This window comes from Ursus arctos, unplaced genomic scaffold (genome assembly GCF_023065955.2).
Source record: "Ursus arctos isolate Adak ecotype North America unplaced genomic scaffold, UrsArc2.0 scaffold_11, whole genome shotgun sequence".
Classification (NCBI taxonomy): Eukaryota; Metazoa; Chordata; class Mammalia; order Carnivora; family Ursidae; genus Ursus; species Ursus arctos.
Window position 1 is genome coordinate 41,701,079 of NW_026622775.1, and position 15,901 is coordinate 41,716,979.

At 44.3% G+C, this 15,901-nt stretch overlaps 1 protein-coding gene and 1 long non-coding RNA gene across 5 annotated transcripts in view; both read left to right on the forward strand.

The window, feature by feature from the left end:
• The window catches only part of LOC130543350 (uncharacterized), a 45,970-nt gene extending 31,267 nt beyond the window's left edge, over window positions 1-14,703 (forward strand). The window contains exon 2 of the long non-coding RNA XR_008958654.1: window positions 1-14,703. This exon is cut by the window's left edge and continues 24,198 nt beyond it. This is a non-coding gene — a long non-coding RNA (uncharacterized LOC130543350).
• TMEM131L (transmembrane 131 like) overlaps window positions 1-15,901 on the forward strand; it is a 154,798-nt gene that overhangs the window by 42,061 nt on the left and 96,836 nt on the right. The window lies entirely within an intron of this gene.

Here is a 15,901-nt window from a genome sequence, read left to right on the forward strand (position 1 = left end):
CTTAGGCTAGCTTCTGTTCACCCAGTTCCCATCTGGTCGGCATCTAGTGTCTTTGTGTTGGCAGTTGAAGATGAGAAAATTGACAGAGTGATTACTTGATGCTTCAAAAGAGGTTGGTTTAAATATCAAAACATGAGGAGATAACCTTGTGAAAATTACTACGGCCCTTAAATATTTTAGCAAGAATTACCTGTGTGTCCTTCTATGTCCTAGCATACTAGTATTTTTCAAGAACGATGCTAAAAATTCTCAACTCTTAACTCATTCTTTGTTCCTATTGAGACTTACTCAGGGTACGGTTGGGATCATAACATTTGTTAAATATAAAACGCTTATTTTCATAACTTAGTTTTGTTTTTGAAGATGTCAAGCCCCAAATAAATCTCTTTTCTCTCTCTCTCTCTTATACTGTTGTGGATTTTAAGTGGCTTCCTTTGAGGAGCTTTTTTTTCCCCCCAGGTACTAATTTTCCCTCAAATACGGCACAACACAGGCTTTGGCAGCATAAACGTGGGTTTGAATCCTGGCTCAACCCCCGGCCATGGGCAGCCTTGGCCGAATAAATGCGTGCAGGCTTTGATTTCCTCCTCTGTAAAATGAGACTGATGGTACCTTTCTCGGTGCTGCTGTGAAGGTTTACTGGCGGCATGCACGTAAAGCACTAGCTGTGGGGCCTGCGCGGCAGCAAATGCTCCATGATGGGACCAGAGGCTGTCCTTAGTTCCTGGCCATGTTACACTGCTGCTTTGCGCTGGGCATTTGTTTCAGCTGTGATGAGAATTGCTTCTTAATGATGTGAAACAAATCAAGAATGCGTAGTGGTGGAAGTAGGAGGGCATGTTTCTGTTTTCAAAGTGGAAATACAGTAGTTTTTTTATATGAAAGGTTATAATCATCATAGCTACTTTTTGAGTGCTTGCTTTGTGCTGGAGACTCTTTAAAGCCCTCTGCAAACGCAAGCTCATTAAACTCTTCGAATTGAGCTCGATACTATTAAGATGGGTACCCGTCACTATGCCCATTTTAGAGGAGGAAATCAAAGGGACTACTTACTCAGGCCCAGCTGGCAAGTGTAATGCCTGTTGTTAAAAGAATTTTCTCAGGAAATACTATATAAAGGAGAAAATTAAAACCACCATAAAATACTGAGATAACTTTTTAAAAATAGCTCTCTTGAGGTATATAATTCACGGGTCACACAGTCCCATGTAAATGTACCTGGTCAGGTGTACCGTTCAGTGGTTTTTAGCACATGGGCAGTTGTGCAACTGTCACCATAATCTAAATTTAGAACATTTTCATCACCCCAGAAAGAAACTTCATACCCACCTCCAGCCACTTCTCATTCCTCCACTCCAGTCCCTGGCAAGCACCACTCTGTTTTCTCTCTGGATTTGCTTATTCTGAATGTTTCATAGGAATGGGATCACACAATCGGCCGTCCTCTGTGACGGGCCTGTTTCATCTAATGTCGTGTTCTTGAGGTTGACCCACATTGTGGCATGTGTCAGCACTTTGTTCCTTTGTGTTACGAACTAATGTCATTGGATGGATGGGCTGGTTTTGTGCATTTGGGACGGTTCCAGTCTTTTGGCTGTTACGAATAATGCTGCTGTGAACACTGGTTGGTGTATAGGTTTTGGTGTGGACGTATGTTTTCAGTTCTGTTGGGTGTATATCTAAGAGGAGCATTGCTGGCTCCTATGTAGCTCTACGTATAACATTTTGAAGAACCGTTAAACTGTTCGCCAGAGTGTCTGCACCATTTTACATTCCCACCAGCGAGGTAGCGGTGGTTCCAGGCTCCCCACATCCTCACCAGCACTTAATGACCAGACGTTTTGAATCTAGCTTTGCTAGTTGTGATGCGAAGTGATCCCTCATTGTGGTTTGGATTTGTATTTCTTTCATGACGGGTCACGTGTAGCATCTTTTCACGCGCTCAGGGGCCATTTGTGTTATTTTCTTTGGAGAAATATCTATTCAAACGCTTTGCCCATTTTTAATTGGATTAGTTGTATATTGTTTAGCTCTACAGTTGACCCTTGAATAACTTGGGTTTGACATGCGCAGGCCCACTGATGCATGGATTTTTTTCAGTGAACACAGTGAACACATGTATTTTCCTTGTGATTTTCTTAGTAACATTTTCTTTTCCCTAGCTTACTTTTTTGGTGAGAATTGAGTATAATCCATACAACATATAAAATATATGCTAATCAACTGTGTACGTTATCGTCAAGGTCAACAGTAGACTATTAGTGAAGTTTTTGGGTAGTCAGAAATTACATGTGGATTTTCACCTGCGCAGGAACAACCTCCACGTTGTTCAAGAGTCAGCCATACACGTAAGGTTTTAATGTGTCCTGCCAGGACTTTTTTTCCGATTAGTAGTGTGTTTTATTTTTACTATATCTTTTTAAATGGGATTATTTGACACGTCTTGTTTTGTAATTTTACTTTTTCTTTCTTTTTCCAGTTTTATTGAGAAATAGCTGACAAATACCACTGTATATATAAGTTTAAGCCGTACAGCATGATGGTCTGGCTTGGGTGTGTTGTGATTACCACAGTAGGTTTAGTTGGCGTCCATCATTTCATATAGATACAATACAAAGAAAAAGCAAAAAAAGAAGAAAAAAAATTTTTCCTTGTGATGAGAATAACTTTCAGGACTTACATGCTTACCAGCTTTCTCCTATCTTATACAGCAGCGTTGACTCTAGTCATCACACGTATGTTACATGCCTCGAAGTTTGTATCCTTTAAACACCTTCCTCCAGGTCCCCCCACCTCTGGCAACCACAAATCTGATCTCTTTTTTTCTATGAGTTTGGTTTGTTTTAGATTCCACATAGAAGTAGGTCAGACAGTATTCGTCTTTCTCTGTCTGGCCTATTTTACTTTAGCGTGATGCCCTCAAGGTCCACCTGTCTTATCCCGAACGACAGCACTTCCATGGGATTTTGTTTGTTTTTTAAGGCTGAATCCGATTCCGTGTGTGTGTGTGTGTGTGTGTTACATGTGTCACAACTTCTTTGTTTACCCATCAGTAGGTTGTTTGCACGTCTCGGCTATTGTCAGTAATGCTACTGTGAACATGGGGGGTGCAGATACCTTTTTGAGTTAGTGTAGCTTGATTTTAAGCTTAAGATGTGACCATCTTTTCATGCCTGTATCTAATTACATCACTTGTAATGACTGCTTTGTAGCTCATTATATGAACATTTTGCATAATTTAAATTTCATACTTTATATATGGAATTTATTTGAAAGGGGAAAAAAACCCCCACAACACTGCATCTGCATCTTTGAACACTTGTGCACTATTTCTTTAGGATACCTTCCTTCCTAGAACTGGAATTGCTGGGGCAAAAGGAGGGCAGGTGTTAAAGCCTTTGAAAAATATTCCCTAATTGCCCTTCAGAAACACAGTTCCAGTTTATACTGTCTTGCCAGGGGCTTAGGACTGCTGGTTTCCCCACAACCTTCCCAACACTAAGTGTCAGTAATTTTGTTAATTTTGAATCTGAGGGCCCCCATTGGTATTTTATACTTCTTTAAATTTGCATTCATTTATTGATGAAGTTGGTTAAAGTCTTTGTTTCCCACCATTGTTCCCTGAGCCTGGAGATTTCCTTCTGTGCCTCTTCCAGTTAAACTCTCTGCCTGGGCACCCCTGATCCAGGAAGCTTTTCCTACCCCTTCGCCCACCTACACAGACCCAAGTATGTTCTCTTAGTCTCACTTGCACAGGTCCTGCCCAAGGCCCTGGGAGGGATCTGAGGAAGGTGTTCACATAGTTAATGTTTTTTTATTAAATATTTGAAAGTAAGATACACTGTGTATTTTTTCTTCCTTGAACCCCCACCCTCCCCACCCCCGCAACCCCTCCACTGACTTTCCAAACCCCATGGAAGCTGGATCTCCCTGCCTGGGACATGTTACATGTTTGATACAAAGTTGGGTTGAACGGCACCCATGAAGTTTAATGCTCGTTAGTTTTTTTAGCATTTGCAAAGGAACTTTTGTTCATTGGAGGCTTGGTTCCTAGTGCGGTCATGAAAAATACGGTAGCAGCGAAAGACTCTTTGAAGGTTTTTAACAGTTAAGATTAATTTTGTGGGTGGTATGTGTGTTTATGCAATCATGTGTTCCCAAACCTTGCTAACCAGAAGTCAGAAATCTATTTTGGTACATTCCTGATTTCCTGTGATAACCCAGTTAAATTACTCATTGTCCGTATAGCCTCTTTCTTAACTCACTAGGTTCACCGCTTTTAAAGCCTTTAAACTGAGTAGGAGTCTTTTAGAACTCTATTTTTTAGGTCTTGAAAATTTGCCCAACTTGAGTGATGGGGCTTCAATGTGATTAACTTTACTAGTTTTCCACATTTCCTAAACTTACTATGTGTGTGTGTGTTGACTAATGGGGTGAAAAAACTCAGTAAACTGTTGAAGAGAACATTTCTGACTTGTTTTCAGTGAGACCTGAGACCTGGAGCTTGGGGGTGAACACACAGGGCTTTCCCTGGACTCCAGTCTGGTTCGTGTGTAGAAGTGAGGTCGGTCAGCAGGTGTTTGAGTTCTCACAGGTTCCCTGGGACGTGCTGTGTGTGCCCTGTGATCGGAGGATTGAACACGTACACATTAGAAAGTCTCCTCTCGTTTTCCTGAGCACCTTTGGAGAGAGAGCTCTGTTGGATCCTGCTGAGTATTTCCAAAGACAGTGTTTTGGGGTGAAGAAAAAACTGTGGCAGCCAGGGGCGAGGCGGGATGTCCAAGAGCTGATCCAAAGAGAAAACTGAATCCGAAGAAACTGAGCCCATGTCGGTCAGTGAAAATCGGGGGCAGACACCATCAGCTGAGAAACTGCGAATGGAATAGAAGAGTTTGAAAACTTGGTGAATAAATTAGTTTTTGTCTCAGCATTAGATCATTCTGGAGAGAAAAATGTACATAACAAGTGTGATGTTGCAGGGTCAGGGTGCAGACTAGGGAGTCTCTAGCACGACACGTGGGAAGGGAAAATCAGGTAAATTATTGAAACATTTCCTAACGATTCCAGTCATGTGTGACAGTCTCAGAAAACTATAACAGGCTTTGGTACGTGTTGGCATGTTAATATAAAAATCAGTAGCTTCACTTGGTGCTCAGACTCTATTTTCTGTATTCCTAGAATATACCAGAGCCCGTTTTCAGCTTTCGGATGGAAGCTGTGACTCCAGGGGACATTACTTCGCTACAAGCTGATCGGGCCTCCTCTCTCTTGTTTGCTCCCTTGCAGGGCAGGCACCTGGAAGTCCTGGTTGTTAAGGCCGTTACAGAGTTCGAGAGACTTTAACCTGTGGTTTACTTGTTGTAGTTGAAACTTTTGAACACCTTTCTTACATTTCCTGTGATCAGTTTTTAGCCTCTATGTGTAGTACTCTGATCCCTGCCCTCCTGGGGGGCAAATTCTACATGTAAAGGACTTGTTAAATTGGTGATATGGTCAGACAGCCTTAGGAACACACGGAACGTGTGCTGGGAGGCCAGAGAGGTGTGGCGTCTGTGTGGGATACTTTCTGTTCTTTGTTGAGAGCTTTGGTAGGGAAAGTTCTCTGGGATTTCGACAGCAGTTGTTCTCATGTCATGGGTAAATATTGTCTTTTTGAGTTGCTTGCTCGGGGCCAAGCTCTCGGTGAAAGTTGCTGAAGTGATAGAGGCCCTGACAGAAAATTATTTAGTGGCATTGCATACTTATTTTTGAGGTTGAAGACTTTGTACTCGGATCTGCATACACAGGTCTCTTGCCTTTTTTTTTCTTTTTTTTAAAGATTTCATTTATTCATTTCTGAGAGAGAGCGAGCACAAGCAGGGGGAGTGTGAGAGGCACAGGCAGACTCCCCACTGAGCTGGGAGCCTGACATGGGGCTCGATCGCAGGACCTGGAGATCATGACCTGAGCCGAAGGCAGACGCTTAACCGACTGAGCCACCCAGGCTCCCTGGTCTCTCTCACTTTGTATTCTTGCCACAGAGATTGTGAAGTTTTCCTCAAATATCAGGTGACATTAATGCCATAAGAGGAGAAAAGCTGAGATAAAAGTAGGCAGACACTTTAAATTGCTGTGGAAGGAGTTTATGTACCTGTCCAACTCTATTAGCCAGCACAGTTAAGACTGTGGAGAATGAGTGATTTTAAACTTTTACCCTTGGCTCCACATAGGAGGGGAACAACAGGTGCATGTAATTTTATTTTATTTTATTTTTGAAGATTTTATTTATTTATTCAACAGAGATAGAGACAGCCAGCGAGAGAGGGAACACAAGCAGGGGGAGGGGGAGAGGAAGAAGCAGGCTCATAGCGGAAGAGCCTGACGCGGGGCTCGATCCCATAACGCCGGGATCACGCCCTGGGCTGAAGGCAGCCGCTTAACTGCTGTGCCACCCAGGCGCCCCTGGTGCATGTAATTTTAAAGCAGATACATGAATTTGGTACACAGGTAATTTGGCCAGTTCCCTTTGGCAGGGACAAAGGAAAAAAGGCTCCATTAGACAGCAGGGTAAATGGCTGTTCTCCCCGTCTGAAGTAAGGGGCTTATCAGGCTTTCAGACAGAAATTCACTGTGAGTCTCTAGGAAGATGGCCTGTTGGCTCCTTACACACTTTTTTTACACAGGGACTCTAAAGAACGTACTGTACCGAGAGTCAGATGTGTCAGAATCAGGATTTGATGTGGTGGACAAATAGGGAAGCTTGGCCTTCCTCGATCATAGGGAATTTACACATTTATGCATGTGAAAACAAAACCACCAGGGTAAAGCCCAGTCCCTAAATGCCAAGCGAATCCGCTGGCATTTGCTCAGTGGGAGATCGTGTCAGGCATTTGCTATGTGGGGGCCCGCGGTGAGAACTCGTGTGGGGACAACCAGGGCCTGTTTCCTCATCTGGGCTAACTCTGGGGCTTTGGGGTCTCTGGAAGCCTTGAGCATACACGGTCCATCTTTCTTGGTTGCCAGTTTTAAGACTTGGAAGGAGGATTTTTATATTAAACCCAACAGTTAAGAGTAGAACGTTTGATTTGCATCCCTCTTAAAAATAGACGACTAGCCTTTAAATATTTGTCACACTTGAGGTGGGAAACTGGGAAGGCCCTAGGTCCCTGGTGTAGTTCATTCCCCTCTGTCAGGGGTGGTGAGCGGGGAAAGTTTGAGAAGTGCTGATGGGAGATTAGGAAGGGCCAGCTCCTGCAGCCTCCTCTCCAGCGACTCAGTGGGTTTAGAGAGGAGCAGTGGTTTCAGCTGGGTGATAGAGGTCTCCAGTGTGCTGGGGTTCTTGAGTGAGATAGATTCATAATTAAACGCAAAGAACATGTCCTGGTTGGTCGTAGAACTGGCAATGCTAGGGGTGCCTGGATGCCCCAGTCGGTTGAGCATCTGCCTTCGGCTCAGGTCATGATCCCAGGGTTCTGTGATCGAGTCCCACATTGGGCTCCCTGCTCAGCAGGGAGTCTGCTTCTCCCTCTCCCCCTGCCTGCCGCTTCCCCTGCTTGTGTGCACTCTCCCTGTCTCTCTGTCAAATAAGTAAATAAAATCTTAATAAATATAAGCAAAGAATTCAGCACTACTTAAAGTATTTTGTCTTTAGAGTGAGTTAGGGGGAAGCACTGTGCAAACGTCTGCTGTGTGGCCTGATCAGGTAGAGGCCCGGGGCCTCTGGCGGGGAAAGGATTCACCCAAGACAGAACAAAGAGGTAGAAGTTCATTGAAAGCACTGCAAGAGAGCAGTGGGCAGGATAGTAGAGGAGAGACTGTCTGCAGGGGGTTTAGGGGGTACTGTCTTTAAGGGGGAAAGTGAGGAGTTATGGAACCTATGGAATTTTCCTTTTTTGGGACCTGTGCCTGGTTGTCAGTCGCCCATTGGTCAGCTAGGGCCTATGGCTATTTTGAGGTGGGTCACCTAATGAGCCTGCTTGCTTTCAGCTTGGTGGACTGTGGGCCCTCCTATCTTACTACAGCTTTCTATTACTCAAGCCTGTTGCCTAAAGGTGGCCTCTACACCTTCTGCTTTTTCAGTGGAGGAGTTTGGATCCAGCATTTAAAATAGCGCCCTGCAGTTGCGGAGCAGGTGGTCAGTGTGTGTATGCTGAGGGGTGGGGCACGGTGGGCCAAGTGACTTGCGACCCACCCTGGGAAGCCAGTGCTTTGTATGTATGCCTTTAGGGGGGAAAGGCAGTAATGGGGAGTCTACGCTGGGGAGGAGTGCTGCCTGCAGGTTGGCAATGCACAGCCCTTACCCACTTTGAAGTGTGCCATCTTGGGCCTTTTTTTCTTCATGTGTAGAAAGGGGATGATGCCTCCTTTCCTGGGGTAGCTGGGGGGCTGGAGGTGACGTGTTATCAAGTAAATATGTGTTAGGGATTCAGCTAATGGTGGTGGTGTCTGTGTTGAGGATAACAGTGATAATGTCATTGAGGATAGAGGGTGGCTGTTTCTCCAGGGAAGATTCTGGGCCCTCGTCTTCCAGGCAGGACTCTGTCAATTTGTGTGTCCAGTTTTGATGTTCTAGTTAGGAATTAGATAGTCTCTATTACAATTGCTAGATCCATTGTGCATCTTTCAAAAAAAGCGTATGTGTGTTGTTAAATACAGATGGACCCTAGTTTAGATATAATAAATTTCTGAAGACTGTTCTTTTTTTTTTTTTAAAGATTTTATTTATTTATTTGAGAGAGAGCATACGTGGCTTTGTGCGCCCGCACATGAGTGGGGGGAGAGGAAGAGGGAGAAGCAGGCTCCCCGGTGAGCTGGGAGCCCAACACGGGGCTGGGCTCGATCCCAGGACTCTGGGATCATGACCCGAGCCAAAGGCAGATGCTTAACTGACTGAGCCACCCCAGTGCCCTGAAGACTGTTCTTTTTAAAAAAATTATTTGTGATAAAATATATATAATATAAAAATCACCATTAACTGGACACATCGCTGGGCTGCCATCACCACCATCCGTCCACAGGACTCTCTTCATCATGCCCCGTCCCCCAGCCCCTGACAGCCACTTTCTCTCTACTTTCTGTCATTATAGATACTACGCTAAGCCCCTCACGTAAGCGGAATCATAGTTACTTGTCCTTTTGGGACTGACTTATTTCACTTAGCATAATGTCCTCAGGGTTCATCCACGTTGTAGCACGTGTTCCTTGTTTTGATTGTTTTGTCTTTTATTCCTTATTCTAATTACAGAAGAAATACACGTTTATTTTATAGTCTTTAACTGTATAGAGAAGAAAAATATTCCCTCTTTCTCCTGCGCGACTAAACTCCTACTGTGTTTCAGTATGTGTTTGTGCAAAGGCTGCCTCCTAGATAAAATCCCTCATATACGGGGCCTCTGGCCTCTTTGGATGTGAGGGAAGCTGCTGAATGTAAGTTTGGAAGACAATGAGAAATCACGCTTAAGTGTCTGTCGAGCTGTGGTGACAGAGCCGGGGTTGGGGGGGTGGAGAATGGGGAGCCGTGAAGTGGGAACCCGCAACCACCTTTTATGAAATGGGACATTCTCATCTTTGAAGCTTGAGCTTGTGGGTTTTGAGTTCCTGTTTGTGCCCTTTAATTTCAACTTTCTAAGTTCGTAAGTTTGTAGTAAATAGGTGTCCTGGCTTTCATTATGTGCAAATATTAAGGAGACCTCCGAAGAGCCGTCTCTTCCCTTCCAGGGTGGGCGGGTTGGGAGAAGAGCTCTGCGCTCGCAAGCCCCAGGGGAGGGAAGAGCCCCAGCAGGGTAGAAGAAAAGAGAAACGCAGTGCTGAGAGGCTGTGCTCTCTGGGTCCCCTGAGACTCAGCCCCCGGTAGCTTCCAGGAAGCCCCCGCGCCCTGCTCCTTCTGCCAGGACATCCGGTGCTCTGCCCGCCTCATTCTCTGGTCTGCAGTGTGCCTCCACCTGGTTCGACGGGGTTCTTTAGGAGCACAGCGCTCTGTTACTTTACTTTTGTGCACCTCGCGTCTTTAATAAACGTTCCCTCAGATGAATGGAGAGCCTGCCCAGAAGGTGGTTTGTGTCTGTGTCTCGCCGCAGGGCTGTGCTGTCTTGATTCTCACCGCGATTCTTCTGTCCCTCAGGACCCCCTGATCTCCCCACAGCCCCCCCCTTCAGCACCAGCTTTGCTCGGAGCCCTGCCTTTGGTGATGGAGGTGATTTAAACCAGGCAGAGGAAATCCCCATCGCCTCTGCCCCAGGGCTGCAGAGCTCCTGGGTTTCCCCTCAGCCCGCGGTGATACTCGGTGGTTAGTGAGACTTTGCAGGACTGAAGGATTGAGTAGGTTTCTGTGGCGTCGTCTAATTAACTTAACCATCGTGTAATATTTCCATGGTACTGTGTTTTCTCTGGTCTGAAAAACTGCTTAAAGACCATGTGACCGTAGCACGAGCTGTATTTTTGCCTTTAGCATTGGTCGTGCCTTTAGCATTTTATGTCAGAGTAAGGCCTGAAGTACAGTTTCCTGTGAACGTAAGTCCCAAATGTTATGGCAGGCATTGGCAGACCCTGTTAATTAACACTACCGGAATTCTGTTGCGTTTTCAGTAGAAGTAGCTGTGAACCTAAAGTGTTTTCTGTGTTTGTCTCTATTGCTGTCTGTCTGAATGGAATTCCTTCTGTAAGACACAAGGTTAGGAGGTCTGCCTTAGGTTAGAGAAGGGGGGATAGTTGTCTCAGGAATGAAATGGAGAGCGGAGAGAAGCATAATAAAAAATGAAAAATTTGAAGGAAGACAGCACCGCATGGCGTAGGAGGAAACCAAATCTCATGCACGTGTGCAGGTATCACTTTGGGGTAAAGAGAAGGGGAAGTGCTTGAGGAAGAGGAATTGAGGCTTTAGAAATGCAGGGGCAGACATTTGCAGAGTCGGTTGGCTGTTCTGCAGGGTGTGCTGAGGAGAGCCATCAGAGGGAGGTTGGTTGTATGCTTCTAACCTCAGGTTTTGTAGTGCAGCTCTCAGGTGATCATTGTTTAACATATTATTATTATTATCTTTTAAAGATTTTATTTATTTATGTGACAGAGAGACAGCCAGCGAGAGAGGGAACACAGCAGGGGAAAGGGAGAGGAAGAAGCAGGCTCCCAGTTGAGGAGCCCGATGTGGGGCTTGATCCCAGAACGCCGGGATCACGCCCTGAGCCGAAGACAGACGCTTAACGACTGAACCACCCAGGCGCCCCTAACATATTATTATTGACAGGATTGTGGGAAGTGTCTACAGTTAGCTAGTGTTAAAAGAAAATTAAAACTTAGGACCACACCCAGAAATGAAGCTGTCACACTCACAGATGATAAGGAACGTTTTATGTTTTTACCCCATGCTCAGGGTGATATCCAAGGTTCCAGTCAGAAGAGGTCTTAGACATTCAGTAAAGGGAATCTGTTCTAGGTGAATATCAACCCTGCCCTTCCTTCATGACAGAACTTTCCCACTATATTTCTCATTACCAAATTCGTGTTTGTGGTAGCAAGCTTAGGTAATTCAGAAAAGAACAAAAAGGATAGAAATCATTACCCCACTTCTGCTCGGTAAGACTGTCTTGCCACACCTCTCACTTTAGGTATGCAGGGCAATCCTTCTGTCTTTCCCAGATTTTACTTCTGTTTGAGTTTTTCTGTCCCTCCTACAGAAAGTCTAATGTGGGGAGTTTGGTCACTGGCTGAGCAGGAGTGCCCTTCTCAAAGCTTTGCATGGACTTCTCAAAGCTTTGCACCCCAAAGACTTCCTTACAGTTCACATGGTCTGGGGAAGGGCTCCAATGGACTTGCGTTGGGTCACATGCAAGTCTCCATGGCCGGGGAGGCTGGGTCTCTAACTGGAAGGAGGGCATGGCCAAAAGTCATGGCTCCTCTGGATTGGCAGTCCAAGTATTCTCCCACAATACTTTCTAAATTTTAAAAAGACCAAAACCAAAAACAAAGGTTGCTAGTAATGAGCACACAGATATGTAATCTTTAATGGTTGGCATCATTTGCAGGTAAAATGTGTTACATGGGAGTTACATTTTTATTTGCTTTATCTTTGTCTTATCTTAGAGATAGCTTAGTAACAGTGTATGCTTTTTGTCTGTTTTAAGGGACTATTGTAAAGAAAATAAGCTTGTGTGGTAGTGCATGGATTGGTTAGTAGGAGGCCTGGGTTTGTTTCTCAACTGGCTTCTAACTACATTTCTGACCTTGGGCAAGTGGTCATTTCGGTTTTCATTTACTGGCCTAGAGCTGGAGAGATTTAGCCCCTGTGGTCAGAAGGTCACATTTAACATCACATTCCAATGCTATGGCTTGATTTTATCACTTGGTATTATTTAGAGGGTTTGGAGTTGTGTCATAGATTTTGTGCAACATTGTCATTACTATGATTTATTTGGTGTCTTTGGCCAGGATGTGACCCTTCGATTTTACTGCAGTTCCCTTGGGAAGATATGATTGACTTTATGTTATGGTTTCTGGGAATGTACTGTGAGAGTAAAGCAGCGATTGTCTCTGTGTAAGAAACTTAATTTGGGTGGCTCTTCTTTGTAGACGACACTATTTGGATAGTGACACACACTGAGTGGTGCTAAGTGTGCTAAGACAGCGTGCTGTCCAAGTATTTGACAGGTGTCTTTTTTCTGCCCATTGTGTTCGTTTTTCCTGCCTTAGTGGACCACCTTACATTTATTTCTCTCTAGTTTCATCTTTTTGGTACCATATTTTAATAATTTGAGAGGATTTGATTTTTGATCTTGTGTATTTTAGGGTGTTAGCCACACCATTAGTGTGAGCAGCTGCTTTTTCCCGTGGTGTGTTCTGAATTTCCTTGGCATGCTGTGAAAGACATTGCCTACTATGCTTGGGACACACATTCACTCACTGAGTTTATCGAGTCTCTGTGAAACGGAGAGTATGTGGATATAGATGGAGTTCTAGAACTGGGAGTAAACTACTGTAGCCTCAGCTTACTTCCAGAATTTGGCATTAAATAATATAAAATGGATTACAGCTTGCCTCTTCAAAAACTGTATTGTTTAGTTATAAAAATGGAAATGTATTGATAGGGAGAATCCAGTGTATGAAAACAGAACTGAGAGTAAGGCTGTATTTGAGCTCCTAGCAATTGGCATTGGTAGATTTGTGTGGGTTGAAAACATAAGTTTTAAATTTAGTGTATCCTTTTCCAGTGACTGGAGAAAACTATGTGGCGTGTTTTAAAATACTGAAAAAAAGAGGACTCGTTTTAAAATAAGAGTGTCCAGTCTGGTTGCAGTAATACAGATAAACCCATTCACCTATGGAAATTTAGGGGGAAACCTCTAGGTTTCAAAACAAGACAGTTAAAAAGGTGAGAACAAGTCTCAGCTTAAAAGCAGGTACAGGAGGAAAAGACTTATTTTGGAACTTAAGGAGGAAATAACTGTCACTTCCGTTTTCTCTTATGTTCTTCCTTTCTTTAAAATACTGGTCTTTTTTTTTTTTTTTTTTTTTAAGATTTTATTTATTCATTTGGCAGAGATAGAGACAGCCAGCGAGAGAGGAAGCACAAGCAGGGGGAGTGGGACAGGAAGAAGCAGGCTCCCAGCAGAGGAGCCTCATGCAGGGCTGGATCCCAGGAACCTGGGATCACGCCCTGAGCCGAAGGCAGACGCTTTACTGACTGAGCCACCCAGGCGCCCCTAAAATACTGGTCTTGTCTGTTGTAGGTTCCCTTCCTGGACCTGTCTCATAAAATGTTTGTATTAAAGTTGCTGTGTATCAAGCGAAGCAGTTGACAATGTGTACGCTTCAGTTTTAGAGTTTCTCAGACGAAGGGAAATAGCATAGGGGAAAAAGGGGGGGAAAAGGGATTTTGGTTGGGGTTGGGGGCATGGCCGCTCCCTCGAAGACTGTGGCCTAGAGCTAGGGTAGAAACTCAAGAGGAATGTCAGCCATAGTTCCTTATCTGATGATATGTGTTATAGATCGCACGAGGCTTTGGATTTTTGCTCCCTTTCTGTAGGGCAGCTTTGCATTTAGTCTGATCTGGGAGGATCATGTCCTCTGGAAACAGGACTCTGTGAGGTGAGGAAGAGCCTTCCATTGCTTTTACTCCACTGTCCAGAGGCCTTCGGTTGTCTGTTCCGTCATCTTTGGTGATTTGTAGGATAGTTTGTAATTAATTGTATCTTGGTGCTTATGAGAAATGACACTTAATCCAATGCCCGTGAACTTGGACTTTATAGAAGGTGGAAATGTTCTGTTGCATATTGCGTCGGTTGTATTTGCAGCAGTAAAAGAAATGATGGATTACTCTGAATTTTCTATTTAAGGAAATTGCATACAGCATGCTTCTAAAATGGGGAGGATGGGATGGAATCCTTTTACAAAAGAAATGGAAGTAAAGTTTCTACTTAAGACAAATTAGCAAGTTTTCGTGGGAGTGCCTCTTCCACCTTCAGCATAAGGTGAAGAGAAACTTACTCTATGTGTATGTTTCCACTTCATGAAAGTGACTATGTGCAGTGAGAAACTTATGTGCACTCCTTATTTAGAAACCGATGCTGCAGCTTTGGAAGATAGTAGGCCAAAAGATATGAAAAGCCAAAGAGAAGAGAAAACGGAAACCCCCTTGGGGGGTGGGGGTGAGGGGATGGAATCTGAACGTAAGCGCAAATACGATACCAAGTTAAATCTAGGAGTACAAGTAGTTTACTCACAGGAGAAAATAAATTAAGAAATTAAGGGTGCATACATGTCTTCTACTGTAGTGTGCTCTCTGGCCTGACTCCTTGTGTTAGGAATGATTTTGTTTGCTTTAAAGATCTCCCTTTACTCCTCACCCTGGCTGGGTACCTGTGGGAGATTTTCTGTTAATCGACATATGCCCATGTTTTGAAGTCACACGGTGGTATTGTATTAAGTAAGATCTGATTGCAAAAATGGACACTGTGGGCTGTTACACAAGATGTTACCATATGTTCATTTCACGAGACCTCGCGCATGCTTTAAGAAAAGAACAAATGTTATCCTTTCAAATCTGAGTAGTTTATAGTTACTATTGGGGTCAAATATTCTAGTTGCAGCATCTAAAATTCTTGCTGTCTCTACTATTCTTTTTTCTTAGATCTCAGTTGCTCCTCTGAGCATACCAACTACTTGTGGTCAGGGGCTTTTATCCATTCATAGCACTCATGCTGTGTTGGACATATGGTTTAGAAAATACTGTGTAAAAAGTGCTGGTTGAATGTGGACAGATCCTGATAATGTGATTAGTAGGGTTTTCTTGTGAAGGTGGTGTTAGTATATTTTTTTGTTAATCCCATCTGTTTCGTTCAAGTGGCATCAGTTTGGTGAATGACAGGATTTGGGGGCAAAGATCCAGTTTATTGGATGATAAAAATCAGGACCCTATAAAAGATCTAGAAAGGCTACATGATGAGTGGAATCAAAGAAGAAGAAATTCAAAAGATACTTGGTGCAGGACTGGGATCTGAGCGAGCCATTGTCCCCACAGGAAGGGGAAATGGAGAGAGGAAAGAGGCCAGAGGAGGTCCTGTAGGTGAGAGAGACACGAGACCGTTGAGGACTGCAGGGTAGGGGAGTGCTGCAACAGTCTGTTGCAGAGTTGAGGTCCTCTGCTCCGGGTGAGGCTGGCATGCTGGACTTGGCTCTGGTGAACACTGTTCAGTGCGGTAGCTTCAGAAGCACATTCAGCTCATGGGAGTTCCGCCTCCGGAGGGTAGCAAAAAGGGAATGATTCTTCCCGTGCTTGGACTTAGTGGCTATGTGGCGTCGGACCAACAGTGGTAGCAGAGGCAGCTCTCAGGTCCTGTGATCCCAGCTGACGGGATGTTCCTGACTCAGTAGTCCCGGGACTGCTTCCTGAAGTGGCACACCTCCCCCGTGGGACATAGGTGCCAGTATTCTT